Raw genomic sequence first — 15,298 nt, forward strand, 5'->3', positions numbered from 1 at the left:
CCGCCTCCCCTCACTGGGGCCGCCCCCGCCCCGCCCCCGCTGCCCAGGCCGCGTCCCAGCGCCGGGGGCCCTGTGAGGGTGCGCTACGCACAGAGCTCCGCAGTGCCGGGGACGGGCAGGTGGCATCCGATGCTTGGTAGGAAAGAGAGGAGAAGGAGGCTACGCTCTGCTTACAGGGGACTTCTGCAGGAGTCCCAGGGTGTGCCCGAGGTGCACAGGGCTTTCTAAGAGAAGTTATTTGTCTCAACGTATTGTTTTATGCTGGAGATGCTGCAGAGAGGCAGCTGAAGATTGGCTCTCCAGAGCTCGTTCAGCGCTCACACTCAGAACTGAGCGTAGCTTAGTCAGTTTCCGGATAAATACCAAAACAAGGCCAAGCAGTAAGTTTCACAAGCTTCCCCATTCAGAGGCATTGCCTGTAGCTTTTGATAGAGAGTTCAGGAGAAAGGGTATTTTGGGAGAATTTCATACAGAATGAATCATAGTTAAGCGCATACATTACAAATTCTTCTTTACCTAAATAATGGCATCAGGAAAAGCAGTGTTAGAGAAATTTACTGTTAAAGTAAGGTTTCTACAGTGGTTATCCTCTCATTAGTACCAGTACCTATTTTAGTATGATGACCTAACCTTAACAGAAGGAGCTGGCACTTACCCCTTTAAAAATATTTTTATGCTACGTAAAGAACAGTTGATGAGATTTTGCTGAATCACTGGAAGTTTAGTATTAGCTGTTAATTTAATTTCTTTATTTTACCCTATCTCTAAAAAAAAAAAAAATTACACTAAAGTTTGCAAACCTGTTCGATGAAGTAAATATAACTTTCCTAATGCATAGAGAAATCCCCAACAGGTCTAGAAATGTTCTCACTGCTATGACGTACAGGGATTGAAACATATTTTTAGATCATTCCTATATCTTTAAGAAGGTAGATGTCTACATAGAATGTAAAAGTCACTGAAAATCTCATAAATCTCCAGATACTCTTTGCACTGAGAGCAAAACCCACAATTTCTCATCTTCTTTTCTCAACAAAGTAAACCACACAATTTAACTTTTTATTTAAAATAAAATTCTTCATATATGTTGTTTGTTCTCTTGCCTCTGTTACTCTCAGGGTGACAGCACCGAGAGACAGATGATGGTACGGGCTAAATCTGTCTCTTAGTTTCAAAGGTTTTTGTAGTTTACACAGGAGCTGCCTCGCCAAATGTGAGGAATTCCTTTATTAGTTTGATTGCCATTCATTTCACATCTAACTGTTACTCATGGAGGCTGTTTGTCTTGCAGTTTCATTTGGTTGCACAGCCATAGGCAGATCACATTTGAATTCTACAGTTTCAGTACATGATTGCCCTCCCCTATGTGTAATCAACTGTACAGAATGTAATAATCTTATAATACTGTGCTTACTGCACTGAAATAAAAGACAAACCAGTAAATGAGGGAGATGCACATTTTACAAAGATTCACTGTTGCAGATGAAAATTATACACAAGTTTGAGGGCTTAAATAAAATTACAATTTTGATTTCTGGCAAACAGTTTTCTGCCAGTGAAGTGTTTTCACGTTATCTAGTAAAAGATTGCTCCCCGTTTGGGGCACGCATTTTCTTAAGTGAAACTGTACCATATCTATCCTGGCTCATGTAGTTTCATAGTGAGATGAACTTTCACATTATGTAGCAGATGCGTATTGGCCGCCTACGCAGATGGCTAACATGCTTTTCTTTTTACTAGCAATGTTTGCAAATATGTACTCTCCTCTTTGTAAGCCAAGGGAACAGTAGTGTGTGTCGATTTAAAAAAAACAAACAAAAAACAGTGGGAAAAGCTTTTAGCTTTTGTGTATTTATGTGGTTGGAATGTCAGTTTCGCTTCATTGTCCTTTTTTTTGTTCTGGGTTTGTTGGAGGTTTTTATTGTTCAATTCTTATACAGCATTTGTTTGTGAAGTGAATCTTAGGATAGGTAAATATTGTTGGTAAAACTGTCCAAAGTATTTTTTAGTATTACACAGAGTTTGAGATGAGAATATGAAATTGATCTTGAACTCTAGTCTCCAGAATAGTAGTGTTAATGGAGCCAATTCACTGAACTAAATATATTTGCTATAAAACTCTTGAGATTGCATAAACAAATGGACTCATTATTAATTAAATGTTAGTACTGTCATAGTTTTGCACATGGAGTTGACTTGGACATATTTAAGTTTCATACTTTAAAAAGAGTGGAGACTGCAATTTTGATAAGAAGGCCAGAGTCCTATATAGCAAAACATTCATGTGAGCTTCAGGCCAAAAGGCTGTTTAACATTAAATTCTATTTTCTGTGTTGTAAAAATATGGTATATTTAAGCGTGGGCAAGTGTTACTGGAGAGACTTGACTGTTTGTGCAAGCAGCTGCAGCTTCTGCTATCTTCTTCATTTGGAAACAGTTGTTTTCATCTCTGAATTTGATTTAAATTGCTGAGCTTTGCTAAACAAAGATAGGATAATATACTAAAGTCTGGTAACATTTTGGCAATTCTCATATGCAGTGCAGGGTGCATGAAAATCTTTTACTTAATTGAAAAATACATAGAGCCAATACACCGATTATTTTTAGTGTGATTATGCTACAGCATTTGCTTTATTTCAGTAATTGTTATAACTCTTTGTAGATCTACACAGATATATACATATGTATATTTGTATACACACACACTCCAGAAACAACAAATCCTATAGATCCTTTCCACTACAGATGGTGCCAGTCAAGTGTCTTGTGCCCTGGAACTCTGGCAGTCTGTGCAGGACTCAGTTGCAGTGGTTTGAGAAAGCTTTCTATCTGCTTTTTCCCATGAAGTTACAGGATGCATGCAGACACATCAGCTGCTTCAATTTGCACTCTCCTATATTAATTTTAATAATTGATGAGGGTGTGCTTGACGTAATACACCAGTCTATGAGCTAGTTTGAAATTAAAAGATATGTACTTATATGCCAGCCTGGGTACAGGTTTAGTAATCTCCAGTAAATATTTTGGAAATAGCAGCAAACTCTTGTGACTGTGTCCATTCCACTCCATCTGTTAGAAACCTTAGATCAATTTTCCATTACTTCTGTTCCTCAGGAGTTATGTCTGAGAGTTCTGATGCAGGAAATAAGAGGGATTGAACATTTTTTAGCAGGTAGCTCAATTAAAAATACCTTTAAACTTTGTATATTTCCCTTTGTATGTTTCAGGTTCATTCAGGGTCACAGGATTATTTCTTTCTACAAAATGTATCTCTATTTAAAATGTTTATTCTTTACAATACTTTATTTTCATACAAGATATGGAAAATAATACTGCATTTTGGATTGCTATAAATAGTTTCCTAAACACATCTTTTCCCTTTTTGTTCTGCTCTTCTTTGTATGTTAATTAATCTCAGTAAGATTCTATTTTATTCCATAACCTGCTGTCTATGTTGTATCTGAATTTTGTTTTTAAAATTTTATTTTCTCGAACCCTTCTAACGAAAAATAAAGAAATAATTGTGCATTGGTGATGATATTAGGACTATCCAAACAATAAAACCACTTGCAGTGAGGGGAAAATAGCTTGCTGAGATGCCATTATAGCATAGCTGGCTCTATAACTTGTGCCCAAGATTCTCACATTTTTTGTCTACGTCTTAGGATGGGGGGAATTCTGTTACTAGCAAAATTATGCCCTAGACAAAGTGTAAAGATGTCATGTTGAAATGCCAACAATCATATTAAAGGAGCTTACTTGAAATAAAGAATCATATGCCTAACAGCCTGGGCTGTTTGATTTACAAAAGGCTCTAGGGTAAATTTAGGGCTTTCTTAAAAGCAATAGTCTTTGTTTATGCTAGAAATTTCTTTGTTAGCAAACATATATTTTCTTTAAATGTAGATCAAATAGAAAGGAGTTTATGTATTGCTAGTGGAAAAAAGAATGGGATTTACAGTTGAAAACTCCAGGTAAAATGGAGTTTAATATGCTATAGTTGAGATGCCAGTGCACAAGGAGTCAGCTGTTCTAAAATCTGTGTAATAAAGTCATCACAGCGGGGCAAAAGGTGGGAAAGAAAGGCAAGATTTCTAGATCAATTTTTAATTGGGATTCACTTGTCTACACAGGAAGAAAAAACCTCTTGAGATGTAGAAGAAAGAAGAAAAATGGAGGATGTAGCAGGTAATATCTCCCGCTCTTAAAATCAAAATTGTAGAATATAATACATAATTATGCTTGATCTTAAGTGTTCATTCTTTGTTACTAAGATTTGCAAAACACTAATTAGAGGTAATTGCACAACTAACTAAACATTTAGTATTATTTGGTACATTTTATTAAGGCGAGAAAACTGCGGCTGGATTTCCTGCTCGTGTACGTATCTGAGCAAGAGAGCAAACCATGGGAAATAAATCTTGTTCTTCCCTTGACTGCAATGCAGATCTGGCTCTGGGAGGGGTTTCCATATCCGCACGGCTCGAACACATGGTCAGTGCTCAGCCAATCGGGAGCATCACATCTGGCACTGGATTTGTGTGGCTCAGAATGCCTCTTTGACTGCTAAGCAGGAAAACTTCTCACTACCTCTCCGCCCCCCCCCCCCCCCAATTGAATTTGCACACATTCTTCAGACTGTGATTTATGTCAAACACAGTTATAACTGTTTATCTGGTACACACTGTAGCTACCCTAACAACTTCTTTGCCAACATCTGTCACAGACAGGATTTTTTAAAAAATACAGCTACATAGTTGATCCTTTGCCTGTACTTACTCTCCATGCTATGCTCCAAGCTGCTGGGATCATGCTTTTTGATGACATGGTATGTTTTAGTCTGTTTGTAAATTGTACTCCACTTTTAAGTATCACACCCTCTTGCAAGTCAGTTATTTCAAAATGGGTTGAATTGATCTTTTACATAATTATTTTTCTGGTGTGTTGCTGCTAAAAAACAGATTATTCTTTTTATAAAAATCATTTGAGATGTTTAGAGTAGTGTGATATAAGGACAAATGAACACTTCCTTGTATATAGAGTGAAACATACGTGAATAAGGTTATGTCTTTCAAAAGCTGTCAAAATAAATTTAAAATTCCAGAGGGTACTACCACATGTACTAATGTTTGCATTTGGAACAGGAATTAGGAATTTGGAATTAGGGCATATCTGTTTTTAAAAAATCAAGTCTTCATAATGAATTCCTTACAAGTTTTCTTTTTTCCCCGGCATAGAAATTTTGTATTTAGTTAGGAATAGGTATTGCTAAATACAAAATATTAAGCCCTAAAATATGAGAGGTTGTAGTTTGAACCCATATCATAAGGATTATAATAGTTTCTATCAAGTATCTTACAATTCTTTCTCCTTACGCTTAAAATGGTTATACTGACCAATACCAATGTAGATGCTGGGCAAGTAGAATAAAACTGCAGAAAGTGTCACGAACCAATCTACTCATTATGGCTGATTAAATATCCTAATTAAGAGAAATATATTGAAACTGCTGCGAGAATATAGCCAAAGGTGAGGAAACTGCAGCTGGTAGTAAGTCATTTGTACATTCAGAGACCTCAAGTGTACAAGCTGATCTATTCAATGGAAAATTGTGTTAGTTTAAAAAAATGCCCTGTAATGCTGGCATATTTACCAGGGAAATGGCTGCACGTGCTTGTTTACCAAATATTGTCGGTCATGTGCAATAAACACAATTTGAAAGTGCTGAGTAGTGGAAAATTTTATGGCAATATATAACTTGATTACATTTCTGCCTTCAGGACAAACATGGTTGGAATTCATTGGCCATATTATTAATCATTTTCTATGTGTTAATAAGAGGATGATAATGTAAGCAGATAGATTATGCAAGAGAAATCCAACATAAGGACAACTATCTAATTCGAAAGAATGTATTAATGTTTAACTTTCAAACAAAATACTTTGTATAGATGGGAACAATTCCGATTTTAGGTATTAATAATTTGCTTTTGGAAAAATGACAAACACTTTTTGCGCAGTTTCCCCGGAAACCTGTCACTCAGTGAAATGCAATATAAAAACTAGTACCTTTTTAATGTTTGCAACTATAGCATTGTTGTAGTTTTATCATATGCATTTGACATGTATTTCATCAATCTACATAATCCAGGTGTCAGAGGACTTGGTTATAATATCTGGTACCAGATATAGTTAAAATGTAGTTTGATTTTGTGGTTCTTAAGGGATTTAATAAATAAACTGTCTAGCAATGTCCCCAACATATACAAAAACTCTGGAAAAAGGCTCTAGAATTGTGAAATCAGATTCCAGTCTGATGTCTGATTCTGCTTGCATTTCATGTTGGCTGAGGATGAGGCCTAAGGAGATATGAACAATTTGCGGGTATTGTCCATTCCCATTTTCTTTCTGGGTGCCATTTCCGAGGCTCATTAGTAAAAACATGCAGATAAATGGGTGTGTTTGCTTCACTTCGGTGGGACCACCTTGAAGAAGTATCACCTGGGACTCTGTGACATCCGAGTTTCTTTTTAGGTCTAGCCAACCAAAAGAGCTGTACTATTTGGAACACTGGCTGTAGTTGTACCACAACACTTCTTCAATTTTTACATCTATAGTATACAGGATTAAAAAAAAAAAAAAAAAGGTGCTTATAACATGTAAATATAGAAAACACACAGCTTTCTATTTCTATAAGTTAAAATTGCCATTATATCTGAACAAGAATTAGCTGCTTTTTCATTCCCTCATACGGACATATGCTTACCCTCCAGTACACCTGTTGCTTTTACCTCCATCTTGTGAATTTGTCTATGGGATTAAATGAATTAGTTTTTTTTATTTCTGTTCTGCATTCTGGTGCCCAAACAGAGCTTCTGTCTTGCCTATTTTTTTAGCTTAACACCCTTGCAAGAGTTTCAGAAAGCAGACTGATGCAATTATATAGCACATCCCAGTGGAAAATTAGGACTACTATGTCAGGCCTCGAGCAGGAAGGCAATATTCCAAGCTGACTGCTGGAAACCACAAATCTTGACCATTATTGCAAAACTTGTGATAGGAATACAAAGAAGAGTATTATTAGCCAGTCATGAAGTATTAAATTATACATGACTGCAGCACTGCTGAAACATCAGCTACTAGCCTAAAGCTCTTCCTCTTTCTGTTTTGTTCTCTTTAATGACAAGAGATCAGATTTTCCTGGTTTGACCTTTGGATTAAGTCTGGCAATATTGATTTTAAAATCTGCCTACAGTCCAGTTTTTGAACCCAACTCTTTTTTTTTGTTTGTTTGTTCTTTTCACCTGTGAAATCAGTATCTGAGGACCCCAGTACATATGTTTCCAAGTGGTTTACATGCATTTTAGTTTTAGGATGGTGACAGAATTGGCAGTATGTAAGCTGAAAAATGTCTGTGCAAGCTTCATCCCATTGTTAGGGTTTTACTTTAGTGGTATTTAAGTAAAAATAAACATAAAATCTAGTGTGTTCTAGAAAGACTCCTATACATATATGCAGTAGCAAGCTTCTTTAATGAAAGATGATTACTGGACCAAAACAGTTGTTGAATTGCTTCTCTGTGGAAGGTAATGAGGAGAAAGGAATATTTTGGTATAAAATAGAGTTTCTTTTGGAACATGCTTGTTCCCACTATTTGCTGCTAAATATCAGCTTGATAACCTCCCACAAACCTTCGGTTCCTCATAGCAGGGGCTGTGCTGCTCTTCTGCCTGCCTTACAGAAATGATATTAGTGTGCCAGAACTCAGTTATTTACTACTGAATGACACCCACCAGTGCAGTTGTTCTCCTCAGACCTTGCCAAAACTGTCTCAAACCTTCCTGGTAAGTCTCCTGGTCACAGCTTCTCTTCCTACGGCTCTGTGAGTGTTCCTGCTTCTACTGAGGACTGCATAGGAAATTTGCTATGTAATACTGTAGGACTGCAGCCTTGTAATTTCACAATCTAGGTAGGATGACTTAGGAAGAGAAGTACCTGTGTTTTAACCATTCTGGGAGGAACTGGGTTGTAAATACACACAGAATACACACAGAATTATGAGTATTTTGAAAAGTTCAACTAATAGATAATGGCTTACTGCTGCTTCTGGGGACTGGAATATATGTGTTTCTAATAAAATCTGGCAAAATGCTGCTTTCATCGTGCTGAATTTGAATACTTTTTGGGTATGGGGGGGTTTTGTTTGTTTTGGTTTGGTTTTTTGTGGGTTTGTTTGGTTTGTTGTTTTTTTTACTACTGGCAGATTGGTTATGACTTCTATTGTAATTGAATCCTACACCCCATGATTTAACATGTTGGATTGTGAATTGAAGCAGCTGAAGTGTAGGCCCACACTACCCTCTCCTCACTGGTTTCTGAAGATGGTAACTTCCAGCAGGGGAGGTACCAGACAACAGTCATTGTGCAAATTACTTAAATCTCTGCAGCTGTTGGCTCATTTCTATTCTGGTACCACATGTTGTTATGAGTAATTTGTGACATTCATCAAAAGTGGAAAGTGTGTATGTTTTTCCCTCTTTGTAATGTATTTGCTACAATTGTAGTTAAGCTGAATATTAAAGTATTAATGCAGTTTGTTTTATTAGTTTGGCAATACTGCCCTAGCAATTACTGCTCAACAGACAGAATTTGTTCAGGGAAGGAAAGTCAAGGTGTGGCATGGCAAGGAAGAAAGTCATTGGCTCCTGGTTAATCACACAGAAGATGTTACTTTGTTTCTTTATTTTCCTGTTGTTCTTAAAAATAATAGATAGCAGAGGAAAATGATACCAAAAAGAAGGGGCTTGATGAACTTTACTGGGGCAAGTTATGGAAACAAATAAACCCCTTTGTCTTTATGAGTGCTTGGTGAATTTCAGACTATGGACTTCTCTGTGATTGTACTTAGAGATAAGATAATTGGTATTAATTCAGTTAGAATTAGTATGAAATTAGATCAAAGAATAACAGAATAAACAGTGGGGTCCATCTAGAGTTTGCTCAAATATATTTATAATAATAGGCTAAAAGATTTCCACCAAAGGTTTCACCTACTCTTCTAGTGATATGTCCAGGTTCACAAAATTTGAATTCCAAGTTGCAATTTTTCACAATCTGAAGGTGTTTTGTTTCCAGGTTTGCTTTCTGATCTCTTGATAGACACTGTCTTTGCTTTTAGTCATCAGTGAACTGCAGCCTTGCTCTTTTTTTATCTTCCTTTTGTTTTTCTGTTTTTGATTCTCTTCCATTTTTATTGCTATCATCTGTTTTGAAAAATACGTTGTAAAAAATTTAAATTAATAATAATTTTATTTTTATATTTATAATTTGTATTTTTCTTCAGTCTCTACTTTTTGTTTTAAAATAAGATGGCTGATATAACACAAAGTAAATTTAATTAAATATTAATAAGTAATGACTATAATTGCACAGCATTCCCCTGTAGTTGGTCCTCGGTAAAGAAGAAGTCATTCTTAAAAAAAATTATTAGATGACCAGTATCCAGATTTTTCCTGAACGATGGATCTAAATTTTTCAATTTCATAATAATGATACTACTGATTTAATATATTGTTTCTGTTGCAAATTAAAACATTTTGAAGCACAAATTCAATCCTATTTGTTGAAGTAATCTTTTTATTCAAGATATGAACAAAAATTTAATTTACCCCATGTGGTTAGTTTGATATTACATTGCTAAGTTATATAATATTTCTCTTGATTTTGACAGTGTCCAAGAAGAGTGTCAAAGTTAATGCTACTTTTAAGAGTACAATTTGCCTTTTACTAATAAAGGTGGTGCTTTTTGTATGGCATAACATTTGAAACCATCTCCTAATACATAGATTAACTAATTGAATAGATTAAGCAGTGTCAAATTTAAAGTCTTGTGTTTTGGCAAACACCCCAAGGAATGCTATACTACACCATTTCTTTCTTTCTTTGGGAAGAATCAGGATTGGGGATATCAAACTTGAACCCCTTTTGCAAAGGAAGACATTAAATACATTTGACATCACTAAAATAGTATTATCTGAAAAAATACTGAATCCTTGAGTATGAACTCTTTGGGTTTGTAGTACTAAGGCTGTCATGCGATGAACTTTGGGGTTGGTTAAATACAAAGTTATAATGTAGGTCTCTTACCAGAATAATATATACTAGCATTGTAGAAAGGTTGCTAAATTCCTAAAAAGAGGATGAACCTGTCTTCAGTTGAAAACAGTACATTTGTCAAATCAACTTCACTACAGGTGATGACATAGACGTTTTGTTTTCTTCCCCAAACAGCTTTGTAGACAATTTAAAGCAGTGAAAAATCCTGGTATTATGAAGCCTGGTCTTGCTTTGTGAGTGAGTCATTCCCCCCGCCCCCCACCATTCCACATATAAATACTGAGAAGCTTGGCATAAAGAATGCAGCCTGGGGCATACCCCATAAAACTTACAATGCAATTAAATGAACAATTTCTACTGGAAATAAAATGGGCATGTTGAGTAGAATATGAATTAAACTGAGCAAGAACAGAGTCAAACAACCTTTCGTAGACCTCCAGGCTCTTGGAGAGAACCCCCAGGGTCAGCAGTACCAAATGCAGCTGACAGGTCAAGGCCAATCAGTAAAGAAAGATAACTGCAGTTAGAAATGAAAAGCAGGTCATTCCAAATTTTGATTAATGTAGTCTCAATGCTGTAGTGTCCACTCGACTGGGTTAGCAAAATAAAGACAGATAGCAGTGGATTAACTCTAACACTTCTTTATTATACTGCAGCCGTTACAGGCGTCTCTGCTGCTGCATTCACTAAGACGAGGTTTCTCCAATTTATGATCCTTCGTCCCCATTGCCGCCTGGCCTGAATTCTGTGGAATGACTCAGTTACAGGCTGCCCTGTGGACTATTTGCAGGACTACCAAAATGACCTCAAAATAACTTTGGAACGAGGCAAACCCATCACATTTTAACATTATGATTAGTTGATGTTGGCAGGGTTTATCCTGTGGAGCATAGATGGGGAAAAGTTGTCAGCTTCAATGACTTTGTAAAAAAATAGGGGGAACGAATTTGTTGTTTATTGACAGTTTTTGTTACACAAAACAAAGACTCAAAACCTTTGGCTACAGAAGGAGCTTTGTAAGTGTTACTTGCCAAGGCAGGGATATGAGAATATGTTCTTTTTCCTTCCAAGATAAAATTAGTTTTGAAATAAGTCTTTGCAAAACACAAAATATCTCTATCAGTGAAGAATGAAATTCACTAGCAAATATGAAACTACTTGAAGAGATTTAGAACACCATTTAAAAAGAATTTGTTCTAGGTGGATTCCTTCCATTTCTTTCCAGTCTTGTTTGTTTTTCTTTTTCTTTTGGTAGGTAAGTATTTGTGCCATACCAGTTTGAATATGTAATTGTGTTTTTTAACCCAAATCCATCCATGCATAGTCTTCCAAGTCAATCTGTTAGAACTCATTGTGTCATTTTAGACACCAGCACTGCCATGACGTCAGTGATTACCGTGGAGACACAGGTGCACTCTGTATCCACATGCTGCTCGGCACTGAGGGTTGGGAGCTGCCTTCTGCCTGCTCTTCAGCTGCGTGGAGGTGCAGTGCTTAAAGCAGGCTGCAGACTGGCCTGGCAGTGCTACTGGAGTATGCTCAAGGCAGAATCTGACCAGTGTAGATAACAGTGAAGGTGTAGACAGAGTTCTGCATTTCCCTGTTAGGTAGGACAAAACTGTCGTTATAAAGTTACACAGGAGGTGGCTTTTTCAGAGGAAGAATTAGAATGCTTCTTTTCCTATGTAGCTAAGAGTGTAAGTTAATCTGTGGTTTTTTTTTTTTTTTTTTTTTTTGGGTTTTTTGCGGGGGGTGGGGAGGTTGTGTTTTGTTGTTGTTGTTGGGAAAGAGCTATCAGCTAGCCATTTTACTGAACCGACTGCAGAATTCGTAACACGTATAGCACTGTTCTTCAAAATGTACATTCTCTTCTCTCTGGTCCTATGGAAGATTGTAAAAAAGAATATGTGTAACTTTATGACCTATACTGTTTAATGGTGCCAAGGCCAGAATAGCAGGGTTCTTTTCAGGTGACTGCCATTACTGATATCAAAATCTTGCCAGTATGTCCTAACTTTCACAGTGACTTTTGATTTGATTCACAGCTGCACAAAACCATAGTAGAGAAAGCTTTATTTTCCTTTTAGGGAAAATTTTCTTACATTATGGAAGTGTTTCTTCCATTCAGACCACAGCTGAGAGATTTGCCATAAAAATGATGAATTTACAATTTATCAATCCTCTGTTATTGGTATTAGGCAACCATTTATTGGTTTCTTTGCCCAATCTGTAAATAAATATAAATTTCATAGACAGTTTGGAACAGTTGCCTGAAATTTTTTTGGCCTTTTCTGAGACTGAGTGGTAAACGACTGGCTTGTAGTCCCTGCTTTGACCTTTGTGTGGGCCTGGATGTGTGAGTTCCTGTTGCAGTGCATGTGTCAGGTCAGCCCACAGCAGCTGGTCTGAAAGAATTGGAGCAGAACGTGGCAGTGAAGTCGATTGCAATGTCACAACCACTGCAGTCAGAGAATGGAAACCAGGGCCCTGCCTCTTAGGGCATCTGTATCCAGCCAGGAGACAATGAAAGCAGCAGGCTCTAATGAGAAAAGGGAAGCCAGTGAAGGAGACAGACTCTGTGAAATTTATTAGCTGGTGCAATAAAGCTGCTTCTTTGGGAGTGAACCTGAAGTGGCCTCCGAGTTAATTTGGGATGAAAAGCCCAGCAAGGGAGGCAGTTTATTGGGGTTCATCCTCTTCATAACCCAAGATATTGACCCCTACGGTCTCCCAGCCAGCAGCAAAAATATCAGACTCTCCCATTTGTGCACAGCACCGTTTATTTTCATGTAATAAAAACACCCCCTGAGTCTGTTAACTATTATCCATTTCCCTTTGCAGGATGTATCGTACCAGTCATCATTGAGAATATTGCTTTCAGACTCATTTTAGTTTATAGCCCCAAATATTTCTTGTTTGCTTTGAGTAATTGTTTTCTGTTAAAAATTGGGTAGCTGGCTTGTTAATTAGTAAGATATAAACCAAATACATCACTGCATTTTTAAAGCTATGGTGCCAGCTAGTGGTCAGAGATGATAGACAGTGTCTCAAGTGTGACATTTATCTAAGTGCACGGTATATTTTTATTTGCATCATGATAACGTGACATTAAGTTTTATTTGTCAGTTATCAGTACCTTGTGACCAAAAAAATGTAAAACAAAATGAGACACTGCTGTAATTGTACAGTCGGATTTTAGTTGGGTATTGTTTATTTGAAACCTTCCTGTTATTATTGATGGAGTAATTGTATCATTCATCAGACCATTTGCCAGTGAAGCCTTTTAATCCTTAGTTTTTCACATATGAAGATCAGGTCTTATGTGTTATGAACCTGTAGGTGCTCTTATACTTTGCTGGCAATCTGAATTTCTTAAAAAATGCAGTAGACTTTAGTTGTGAGCAGCAGAAAGATGCTTAGAAGGTTTCTGCAATTGATTCACTCATGGAAATTAAGGAGAGCTTTAGTGTGGCTAATCCAGGGCAAAATTCGTAATTGATTCTATTTATTTAGCTGATGCACCTTACTAAGATGAAAATCCTGTATTTTATAAACATGTAAGGAAATTTCAAACAATTCATTATTCACATGCACTGTCTGTATTTGTATAAGCTCACAACAGAAAAGAAAAATAAGCAACCCTTAAGAACATTTGTAAAGAAATGTAAAAACAACTTATTTTTCTTTCTAACAAGGAGTCATTGACAGGTCATCTTTTCCAGTTTAATTAAGCAATAACCGATCTCAGTGAGGTTGTGGAAGGCACTTGAATACTAATAAATAAAACCAGAAGCTGAAGCATTTCTTTCATTAAATAGTAGGAGCTGTTTATAACTACATTACTTACTGTTAAAATCAATTATTATTACTAATACTCTTCAAGTAATTTATAACTGAAGGCACACTGAAGGTTGTAAAGCAGAACTTTTCTTTTTAAATGTCACACATAGCCACGAAGGTCAGCTCTTGTGAATAAGGACACCTCAGATGAACACACTTATAATAATATTTGTGAAGATAGATCTCGTGTTAGTGACAGGTGCCGGCAGCAAGCAGAGCTGCCACAGTCTTGCTTCCACTCTAATACATGTGACTACACTGGTGTAAAAATACAGGAACGTTTCTAATCCAAGGGAATGAAGAAAATGGAATCGTTTTTGTATGAGATTGAATCAACCGAATTAGACATAGAAGCAATTTATTTAAAAGAGACACTTAAAATATTAACCTGTCAGAAATAGTCTTCTGTTATGAAAATGAATTGTATTATTATAGGTGTGAAAGAATTTCAAAGGTCTATGGTGCATGTTTGTTTCTTTCCACGTAACTACTTGAAATACACTGTCATGGTTTCATCATACACTTCCTTCTGGTCCCCTTTCCATACCACTGTGTTTGCAACAGGTGTGCACTTTCTCCTTTTTGTCCTGTGCTGTTACAACACAGTTGCTTTAATTTAATACTGCAGGGAATATTTCAATGGAAAAAAACCCCTAAATCCCTTAAAATATTAAAATGCAAGTATGAATCGTCACTGATTTCTTAACTGTGGGTTTTACAATATGTGTTTAATGCTGTTGCCTTATTTATTACTTAAATTGTTTGGTTTATTCTGCAAATTGGTAGTCTCTTAATGTTTACATAACTTCGGATTCAATAAATAAGGTTTTAGTTTTTCAAAGAACATATCATGTGTTGCCCAGTAGCAACAGTCATAGAAGATTAGGTACACACTGTGAATTTGAGATCAACAAACAGCATTCTACAGTCTAATCATTCTCTTTTGTGCTTTAAATTACACAAATGTCTATAAACATAGTATCAGTGTATAAACCACCATTTTTATTTTATTTTATTGTAACGCCACTGTCATTAAAAAAAAGAAGTTGCTTATTTGGACTAATGTCTATACTGTTGTCAGCACTGAGATTAAATTGCCAAGGCATTTGCCTTCCAAACAAAATAATATTGAGTTCAGTGACATAAACATAAGGACCGATATGTATTATGTTGATACATCCATTTGGATTGACCGTCTAGTTATCATGGTATTAGACACCAAATGTATTTCTTGTCCTAAATTAATAATTTTATACGGAAGACAAAAATTATACAGAAAGATTATTTTAGAAACCATTTTAAAGGTATTTTAAAGTTTATTTTTCACACTATTACTGGATAA

General features: G+C 36.3%; 1 protein-coding gene across 9 annotated transcripts in view; it reads right to left on the reverse strand.

Annotated features, from left to right (window-relative positions):
- HNRNPA3 (heterogeneous nuclear ribonucleoprotein A3) overlaps positions 1-6,799 on the reverse strand; it is a 24,120-nt gene extending 17,321 nt beyond the window's left edge. For all 9 annotated transcript variants that reach the window (XR_001862380.1, XR_001862379.1, XM_017735580.1 and 6 more), the window contains exon 1: positions 6,792-6,799. The gene's annotated coding sequence lies outside the window, so the exon portion shown is untranslated. The remainder of the gene's footprint in view (positions 1-6,791) is intronic.
- Between the last annotated feature and the right edge of the window lie 8,499 nt (positions 6,800-15,298).

The sequence above is a fragment of the Corvus brachyrhynchos genome, unplaced genomic scaffold, assembly GCF_000691975.1.
Source record: "Corvus brachyrhynchos isolate BGI_N302 unplaced genomic scaffold, ASM69197v1 scaffold255, whole genome shotgun sequence".
Taxonomy (NCBI): domain Eukaryota; kingdom Metazoa; phylum Chordata; class Aves; order Passeriformes; family Corvidae; genus Corvus; species Corvus brachyrhynchos.